The following is a 10819-nucleotide window of genomic DNA, read 5'->3' as shown; positions in this document are numbered from 1 at the left end:
TTATTTTACTTTTTATTTTAAACAACCTAAAATGTTTAACCTACATTAAATTACAACATCCATTTTTACTCTTGACCAAGAATACCATGGGTCAATACCATGTGCCATTTTTATTTTTATTAATTCTAATATTAGGGTTAATAATGGTTTTTTGCATGGTATTAAACACAATCTAGTCCATGGTATTTGTCCCATAGTATTTTGCCCATAGGTTTCACCTAAATATAAACCATTTTTTGATTGTTCGTAAATATAAGGTGACTTATGGAGTAAATATAAAAAAATGTTTTATTTGTTTACCATACCTCTTGTTTATTTATATTTTTATTAATTTACCATACCCCTATTACAAATATGGTATTTGGCCCATAGGATTCACTTAAATAAAACCTCTTTCTTGACCCTACGAGGGTTATGGACTAAATATAAAAAGAGGTTTTATTTATTTACCATACATCTAGTTTATTTATAATTTTATTTATTTACCATACCTTTTGAGTAAGTATAAAAAGACGTTTTATTTATTTACCATACCTCCACTTTACTTATATTTTTATTTGTTTACACCAAGTGACTTATGGAATAAATATAAAAAATGTTTTATTTATTTACCATACCTCTCATTTATTTATATTTTTATTAATTTACCATACCTCTTTTATAAATATGGTATTTGGCCCATAGGATTCACTTAAATAAAACCTATTCTTGAAAATGAGCGAATGGATCCACTTAAATAAAACCTATTCTTGAAAATGGGCGAATGGAAGGTTGTAACTCCTAATTTCAAGGGCTAAATTTACCTTTTTTACCCTCTCCCTTAAAATAAGGTGGGCTATTTGAGGTGATTTGTAAAAATGTACTATGATACAAAATATTCGCCCACTAAAAATTTAAAACCCCTTAATTTAGCCAAAGGGCGAACATTCGCCCCTAAAATTATCCTTGCTGAAGACATCCCGAGTCATTACGAAGGTTTGAAAGTCCTTGTAACTCCTAGTGGCAGTAAAGTAGGTTCACCTGAAGAAGGAGAATCTTCGTTGGTAGTCCACCCAGATTACCTAAGTCTAGAAATAGGTTATAATCCCGAAGCTATTGCAGTTTCCGAGCTTGCTGGTAGTTTTTCATCTACTAGTGATATAGGCGAAGAACCTGAAATATCTGAACCTGTTACTCCAACTTCTAGTGCTCCTGATTCACCTAGGGTAGAAAGAGTTATCACCGAAAATCTTCCTTCTGGTTTGATAGCTATTGAAGAACTTGCTCCAGAAGAAGAAATAGGCGTCCCTATCCCTGAAAATCAACCTACTATTGATCTAAGGGAGCGTGAATCCATTTTTTACAGTCCACCTAGAAGTACTACTTGGTATCTTTCGTTAACTAACTATTTGGACAACTCAGGGTCAAGTTTTTCTCCACCTCGTGCTCCTTATCCACCTGGAGGAATTTATACTCCTGTAAATATGTCAGGTCAGTCGTCTATGTTTACTCAATCTCCTGAATCTTTTTTGTACGGCGGTCCTTCTGTTCCCTCTGGGTATTAGTCACTTTCTGGTACTTTTGCGGGAGCATCTCCTCAACCCATTGAACATGAGTTATTAACTGGAAACAATGGTAATAAACCGTTGGGTGTAGGAGACATTTACATGATGTCAGGTTCAATTCCCAGTTATCAACCTCAAGGTGGCCAGTTACCGCCTGGGGGGCAGCCTCAATTAATGCCTGGGGGGCAACCTCAAGGTACACAAATTGCGTCTGGGGGGCAACCTCAAGGACAGTATGTACCCGTGGTGCAATACATTCCTCAAGGTCAACACTAGCCTCAATATGTACCCCAAGGTCAACCTGAGTATCAATTTATACCTCAAGGTAAACTCCAGTATCAGTACCTACCTCAAGGGTATCTACCCCAAGGTCAGTACTCGAGTCAAGGTTATCAACCACCCCAAGGTCAATCTTATGTTCAAGGTACAAGAAATGTACCTTTCAATTACCAATCCTACCCTCAATCCGATTATGGATCTCAATATCCTCAACCTGTCATGGGTCAATACCCCGGAATGAACATAGTGTGGGATCCATCGCAAGTTCAACAGATATTGCAGCCAAGTGTACAGTTGTCATCCCAAACTGGACAACCTTTAGTTTCTGGTTCACCCCAGCAACCAGTCCAGTCTAATGTTCAAACTTCTGTACCTTCGGTACTTTCTCAGTCTGGGCCAATTTCCCCTAGTACTCCATCTCAAATGACTGCTGCAACTACCGCAACATCTGTTCAATCTACCCCACTTACTTCTGGAGTATCGACAGCTCTGGTTTCTATTGTCTCTGTAACTACTCCTCAGACATCTTTACCATTTTCTGGATCCACGATTCAAACTATGGTTCAGATGCCTGTAGGACAACCTGGTTTAAGTACGGTTGTCACTAGTCAACCACAATTCACTTATCAACCGTACTAGGGACAGTACCAATACGGGCCTGCTGTCCAGCAGCCAGTTTACCAGTATCAACCGTATCCTGGGTACACTTATCAACAACCACAACAACCCCAGTACGGTTCGGTTAATCCTGGTTTTCCGGGAGGATACAATATCCCGAACGCGATTCCTATTCCAAGTTATCCTAGATATCCTCCTCCTCGGACTGGTCTCGTGACCTAGAGCTTTAGGGATCCTCATCGGCAGTTACCATTTATCACAACTTTGGATTTACCAGACTTGTCGCGCCTAACGAACGATCCAATAAATTATCTTCCATTTTGGCCGCCAATGCCAAATAAGTTGCCCAGTGACATACGCAAGTTCGAAGGTAAGTCTGGAGAGGACCCGCCGAATCATGTGATGACTTACCACCTCTGGTGTGCCTCTAATTCCATCTCGGATGATTCGATCCGCTTACGTCTTTTCCACTGTACTCTCATTGGTCTCGCAGCCAAGTGGTACATTGAGTTACCACGGGCCTCTTTTTATAATTTTAGCCAGCTAGCTACTTTGTTTTTAACTCATTTTCAGTTGCCGGTCAGATATGATATTGACACGGAGTTACTAACTTCATTAAAACAATCGACGTCCACTTATATTTCCGATCATATTCATGAATGGAGACGTCGAAGGCGGTTAGTGAAAGTTTTTATCCCGGACCAAATCTTAGCTGAATGGTTTGTTAAATCATTGTTACTGAAGATTACTGAAGACGTAGCTAAGGCTGAAGTAGTTACTGAGGAGCAAGTGATTTCTCAAGCGCAGTACCTTGACTTAGTTTACACTCAGTCAGGTACGTTACACAAAAAGATCCCAGATCTTCCTAAGTCAAATCAAATTGCTGTTTCTCCTTCGGGGTCTCATGCCGCTGATGGCATGATTGGTACGGTGAATACTAAAAGCAAGAAGAAATCCTGAAAGAATTCTTCTCCTATTATAACCCTACCAGACTCCCCGACAGGAGAATCTTCTGCTGAAGTTTCCACCGATATTCACGCTATATAGTCATCTACGGCTAAATCAAAATCGGTGGGAAAAAGAAAGGTAAGAAGAAGAATAAAGCAGACAAAACTCCAAAGGAAAAAACTGAAAAGTCGGAAACCAATGACGAAAAGCGCAAACCTCGATATCCTTGTCTTATTTGTGAAGAGGATCATTTTACGAGAGATTTCCCTCATCGGGCCGAAGTTGTGAAAATCTTCAAGGGTTCCCCAACTCCTGTTGTTTTGAAAGATCCATTTCCAAAGTAGGAGAGTAAGATGATAGGTTCTTCCTCGAGTGCCAGTGAAGAACCCATATTGATGATGTCTCATGTAAGGATTGCGACTCGATCGCAAGATTATGGTAGTAAAAGTGCTGTTGATGGCAAAGAAGCAGAATCTTCTCATTCTAATCCATCAACCTCAGCTCCCAGTTCTGATCCACTACAGATCGAGAAACCTAACCTGGACTTAGTAATCAAACCGCCCACCAAGGGTGTACTTCGAAGGTCTGCTTTCAATCCACATGCGAGAGAGGCCCATAATTACAACATTGTTGAGGATTTAGCTGTTTCACCCTTAGCAATGTTGGCTTTGGAAGTGCTGCAATCATGCCCAGCACAACGCAAATTGCTTTTGTCGGCTATAGGAGCTGTTGATGTTCAGCACCCGAACCTAATAATCTTTGATCTAGAAAATAGTACTTCGCGTTCACCTCATCAAATGGCTTTCCAGATCCCAGTGATAGTCAAAAACAGGCCTATTCATCGGACTGTAATTGATGAGGGAGCTTCGACGTGTATTATGTCGATACAGTGCTGGAGATCGCTTGGTTCTCCTTCACTAAATCAATCCCCGACAGTTCTTAAGGCCTTTGATGGCCGTGGGTTTCATCTGTTTGGAATTCTACAGGATTTGCCTATAGGGGTTGAAGGAAAACCGTTAGTCTAGATGTGGAGGTGGTTGATGCCCCTCTAGACTACAACCTTCTCTTGGGTCGAAGTTGGTCTTACGCTATGACAGCAGTCGTTTCATCGGTCTTCCGAGTAATAAAGTTTCCATATAATGGCAAGATCATAACAATAGACCAGCTGGCTTAATTTTCATCCAACCCAGCCTCTTCAGAGAGTATCCAGCATGTTGGTAAAACGACTATCCCTTATAAGGATGTTGGAGTAGGATTAGTTAAAGATGCCGGTTTACTGGAACTTTTCCTTTTCCTCCAATCAACGCCTTGTCTTCATTTGCATCCATTCATATGATTACTTCAAACACCATTGTTTATGACGATCCTTGGATCGTTCCTTCTGAATCTGAGATAGACTCATTTGGTGATGCTATGCCTTTGAGTCCATATGAAATTGCCTATGAAGCCTGCAGTCTTTTACTAACCCGCGTTCAACCAAAATCGACCAAATGAATGTGGTCCGTGAGGAATCACTTTTCATGTCAATCTCTGAGTTAATAGCATTTCCCAAAGTTGTGTCATCTAACGAGCAACTTCGTGAAGTCCTGTGTGTAGACGATTTACCATGGGAAGATCTCCATCACAGATCTTCGTTTTTACCTGAGGATGATCATTTTGAAAATGATTTCTCATCAATCTTTACAGCTGAATATGTCAAAGAAGCTCAAAATCCAATGAAACATCCTGATTCAGAGCTAAATTTGGGAAACATCTCTCGCACTATTCCCATTGACATTTCAGTCAAGCCCGGAATTATTGAGCACATTCATATAGGAGCCTCGTGTTCAGATGACGAAATTCAGACATACAAGGCCCTATTTCAAGAATTCTGCGATGTGTTTGCCTGGTCCTATGAGGAAATGCAAGGAATTGATCCCGCGATTGTTGTCCATGAGATCGAGACTTACCCGGACGCTAAACCCGTCCAGCAACGTTTGCGTCAGATTCACCCACGAAAAGCGGCTGCAATTAAAGCAGAAGTTGAGAAGCTGTTGAAAGCAGGTTTCATTTATCCGATCCCGTTAACGGATTTGGTATCGAATATTGTTCCAGTTAAAAAAAACAGGGAACAATAAGAATATGCATCGACTATAGGGATATCAATCGAGCTTGTCCCAAGGACAACTACCCAACACCCTATATCGATCAAATAATTGACGATTGTGCTGGCAGTGAAATATTTTCCTTTATGGATGGTTTTTCCGGTTACAACCAAATCAATATTCTACCTGCCGACCAACCAAAAACGGCTTTCATTTTTCCATGGGGGACATTTGCTTATTGCAAATTACCTTTTGGGCTTAATAATGTCGGAGAAACTTTTCAAAGGGCGATGTCTTATGCGTTTCATGACATCAAACACATTGTGCAACCGTATCTCGATGATTTGCCTGCTCATTCATTACATCAAGCTGATCACCTTGTCCATTTACGAGCAATCTTCATGAGGTGTAGGCATTATCGTATTCGGTTGAACCCACACAAATGTGTCTTCTACATAGAAGTGGGACGATTGCTGGGATTTGTAGTTTCGAAAGCCGGCATTCACGTCGATCCCTCGAAGGTAGAAGCTATCACCAAATTGCCTCCTCCTTCGAGTCTTCGCCAACTCCAAAGTTTGCAGGGGAAAGCAAACTTTTTACGACGATTCATTCCTAACTATGCTGAGGTTACAAAGGGTTTTACCCGGTTGTTGAAACAGAACGCTCAATTATCTTGGGATGAGATAGCTCAGAAATCTTTTGATGCACTCAAGCACGCGTTGACCCATGCACCGTTGCTGCATCCTCCCAACTACAAGCGGTATTACTTTTTGTACCTCGCCGCCGCCGATTCCACCATCGGAATGGTCTTAGTTTAGGAAGACGAATTCGGAACGGAACATGTGATATATTACCTTAGTCGGACGTTAAATCCAACTGAGCTCAAATATTCACATGTGGAGAAATTGGCATTGGCAGCCGTTCAAGCTGTCCAACGTTTTCGTCACTACATTCTACTCCGTAAAACTACAGTCATTTCGGATTGCAACCCTATGATCTACATTTTGACTAGACAATTGCTAGGGGGCAAGTACTCTAAATGGATTGTTATCCTGCAAGAGTTCGACTTGGAGTTTGAGAAATCTAAGTCTAAGAAATCTTTAGTTTTTGCAGAGTTAATGTGTGACATCCCGCGTGCTGACACAGAAACTGTGGAAGAGGAACCCATTGCGGATGAATCTTTGTTTCTCATCAGCACTTTAGATCCGTGGTATGGGGATATAATCGTCTATCTCCAGACCCAATCCTTTCGGCCCGAAATTTCAAAGTCGGAACGTCGGAAAATTCGATTCCAGTCCCAACAGTAAAAAATTATTGGAGATACTCTTTATCACCGTGGGGCGGACTTGGTTTTTCGACGTTGTTTAACTCACAATGAAGCTGAAAGGGTTCTGAATGACTGTCACTCAGGAGCGGGTGGCGGTCATATGTCTGGGTATGCCACAGCCCAAAAGATATTGCGCGCTGGTTACTTCTGGCCGTCCTTGTTTAAAGATTGTATTACTGCGGTCCGGAAATGCCACAACTGTCAAGTGTTTGATCGCAAGATGCGCGCTCCACCTGCTCCTCTCCACCCTATAATTTCCATTGGTCCTTTTGCCAAATGGGGTATCGATTTTATTACATGTAACCCTCACTCGGCCGGGGGGCATGCGTATATCATCCTTGCGGTAGATTATTTTACTAAGTGGGCCGAGGCGATGCCTACATTCGAGGCAGACGGCAAGACAGCTGGAATTTTCGTATTCAATCACATTATTGCTAGGTTTGGTGTCCCACAAGCGATAATTACTGACCATGGGTGCCATTTTCGAAATGTTATGATGACAGAACTTACAGGCCAGCTTGGTTTGCATCACGATAGCTCAACTCCTTATTATCCACAAGCGAATGGTCTGGTTGATTCCATCAACAAGTTTTAGTTATCATGATCCGACGAATCATTGGTATTCATCAGGCGAATTGGCACAACATGTTATTTTCCGCGCTTTGGGCGTACCGAACTTCAGTGAAAACATCAACAAGGTTCACTCCTTTCCAACTAGTTTATGGTTTGGAAGCTGTGCTGCCCATTGAATGCGAAATCTCGTCACTTCAAATGGCCTCGAATTACTTCCAGCTACTTCCGAAGAGGAGAAGCGTTTAGTATACTTATCTCAATTAGATGAGACTCGACATGATGCTGCATTGGCAATCGAGACTCACGCAAAACGTATGAAAGCTCAGTATGATCGAAATGTGACCCCTCGAAATTTTTCGGAATGAGACCTAGTGCTATTATATGACCAAGCTAACGATAAATTAGGTGCTGGAAAATTCGTTCCTATGTGGCATGGGCCCTATATTGTCAAGCAAAAGCTAGCAAAAGGGGCCTATGAGCAGGTAGACTTTGACGAGGACTCCTTGGGTAAACCCAGAAATGGACTTTACCTAAAGAGGTATTATGCTTAAATGATGGGTATGGAGATTTTAGTTAGGTTAGGTTTTTTCTTTCTAGCTAGTGTGTTTGTTAGTTTAGATAGTGTGCTTAGCTTAGAAAGTGTGTTTTTCGTCGTTATTCTGCTTATCTTGGTTTTACCCTTGATGTTTGCAGATGTCAATGCCTCTCCAAACATACATTGGACTTGTTGATGGTGCTTGTCGTAGTACACGGAATATCTCTTCCGCAGCTTGGGTTATCTATTCGCCCTCTGACGAGTTAGTTTCTATGCATGGGGTGAGCCTCGGTCAAACAACAAACAACATTACTGAGTACAGTGCAGTGATTGAGTTATTGTCTGAATCTATCTCATTTGGGATTCGGAGTTTGATAGTGAGGTTAGATTCTGAACTCGTTGTATTACAGCTTAATAGAGTGTATGCCATTAGAAATCCAGTGTTACTAAGGTTATTTTTGAGAGAGCGTCTCTTGGAACGTGAATTTGATTACATTGAATATCAGCATATTCCAAGGTCTTTAAATACATTAGCAGATGCAATTGCTTCTCGAATGTTAAACAGAAATTTGCAATAATCATACATGTAAATTTAAAAACATTTCATCACACATGTTTAACAAGATAAGCCAGTAATAATGATATATATAGATAGGAGTGTGTCAAAAAATACATCGTGTTCGATCATAGGTTGAAAAACACCTTATGATCGGCAAAAATGATAAGTAAAAAAAACCAAAATGTCACATGTGTCTACAAAAACGACCATCCAATCACTGGTGATGCTCTCTATATGACACCACTGCACGAGCCACCCTACACAAGAACCTTCTAAAAGGTCCTGGGACTGCGACTACATAGCACTGAAACCTGATAGGAATATCGTCTATAGTAGTCTCTGGTATATCTGCCGTAAGACGCTCTAGGTCTTGTTCCAACTCAGCTAGGGTCTGTGTGGCCTCGTCCCGTGGGGCCGGTGCCGCTGCAACTGGTAGTCTCCTCTCGAAAGGCCGGAGATTGGCTAGACGACGTGGGCCTACATCTGCATTTTGAAAATTATTACTGTCAGTTTTGAGACGATATAAAAAACAAAAAAAAATAGATAATTTAAAAACTTGTGAAAATGAATTACCTGTGTCATCCCATTGTTCTCCCGGTGGAAGAACCATGTCCTGATCTCCACGAAAATCAGCTTCGGCATAAGGAAAATCCTGTATAGAAAAGATTTGGTCCTCCAACCAGTGAAAATACTCCGGAGTAAATCGGACAACCTTCGTGCCCTCATCAGGATGACGGGCCATAACCGCAACCCATCGCATCAATTTAGGCTCTCGGGGAGGCCCAACCTCAACAGTGACCTGCTGTGGGATCAGCATCGGAACCCTCTCTAGGGAAAAACTCACAACTAAAGGCCCATAACCAAAAGTCTTTAGCTGCCCGTTTTTGGTTCTAGTCAGTTGGCCCTTTAAATTGGCCAACACATCATCACACCAGTTGAAAATGGTGCCCCGATAGCAATCAATCGCCATCCGCATCTGGGATCCAGTGGCGATGTGTAAAGCGGCAGCCCCGCAAAGTCTGGTAACTGTAAAAGCAATTACCATAAGTTTAGGTCTGGATATAGTTTTGATCTCTATCCCCTTCCCCTGAGACTGAGTGTTACACCACTCTTGTCAGAGACTAGCGATGGACTAGCCACCCGACCTAGTCCCGAACAGAGTCAAGTGTTTTCCTCTCTTGGGAAAACCAGTGAGAAAGTAAATATTTGAGGGCTCTATCTCGAGCTGGTGCCCTCCAATGTAAAATCACTATTCCTGGACGTTCCACCTCTCTACCAGCCACTCTAGAAAGCGCACCTGGGCCCTCATGCCAGGTATGGCCCAGTATTTGTAAAGGCCGCATACCTTCAAAGCATCAATGGACGGTTGATGATTAATGGCGGCCAAATCAACATCTTCATGTTCTCTCTCGCGCCAATCAAGCATGGTGGGCAATCTACGCACCAGAAAACATCCATTAGAATCCATAAAATCAAAATTTATTGGTCCAAATTGGAGAATTTGGGGTTTGTAAACCCTTTGCGCGGAGTACGCACCCCGCCTTTAGGAACAGAGCGTGGGTACACGGGTTCCTTTAAGGCAAGGTACGTACGCCCGCCATTTTCCCAACTGAGAAAATGTCGAGGTACGCGGGTCACCAGTGGAGCACCTGCATACCCCGAAAGGCGGACCTTGAAACCCCAAAGCCTCCAAAAAATGAAACTAGGGCCTAAAAACAAATTCTAAATGGATGAAAATGAAGAGGAGGATGTTGTAGAATACCTGAAAGAGACGGCGTTCGATTTCGACGGTCAGATTCTCCGCAATGTCCATGGGAAGTTTCTTGCCAAAAGCCCTTTTTCTCTCCTCAACAGTAAAATGGTAAAAATGAATTGGTAAAAGCCCTTTTTATAGGTTTTTTGGGTAAATAAATGGTAAATTTTTTTATTTTTCACCATGAAAAGGTATTTTTCAAAGTATTTTATATATCTTTAAACAGGTATGAGTAATGTGTTGGTTTTTCTGCAAGATAAAGGATTTTCAGGGAAAATTGTCATTTTTCACAAACAAAAACATCAGAGTCATCTTTAAGCCCTTTTCTGACTCCTAAAACATGAAAAGATTGCCGAGCGCTTCTTTTACACTTGTTAAAATGGAATTAAAAGACGGTCCTCTTATAGCCCTTTTCTGACTGTAAAAACATGAAGAGATTGCCGGATTTTTGTCATTTCAAATTCGATACTGGAAATAAAACGACGTGTCCTTGATCGCTTTTTACTTTTCAGGTCAAAGACACTAATTATGAAAGTACTCCTTGGTCGTAAAAGATCCAGCCTTTCTCTCAAGTATTATTTTATACTTTTTCGGGCTTG

This window comes from Pinus tabuliformis, chromosome 5_1, assembly GCF_031772625.1.
Source record: "Pinus tabuliformis cultivar Carrire ecotype Pingquan chromosome 5_1, CPIR1, whole genome shotgun sequence".
Taxonomy (NCBI): domain Eukaryota; kingdom Viridiplantae; phylum Streptophyta; class Pinopsida; order Pinales; family Pinaceae; genus Pinus; species Pinus tabuliformis.
The sequence above is the reverse complement of the archived record's forward strand: the minus strand, read 5'-3'. Positions refer to the sequence as shown.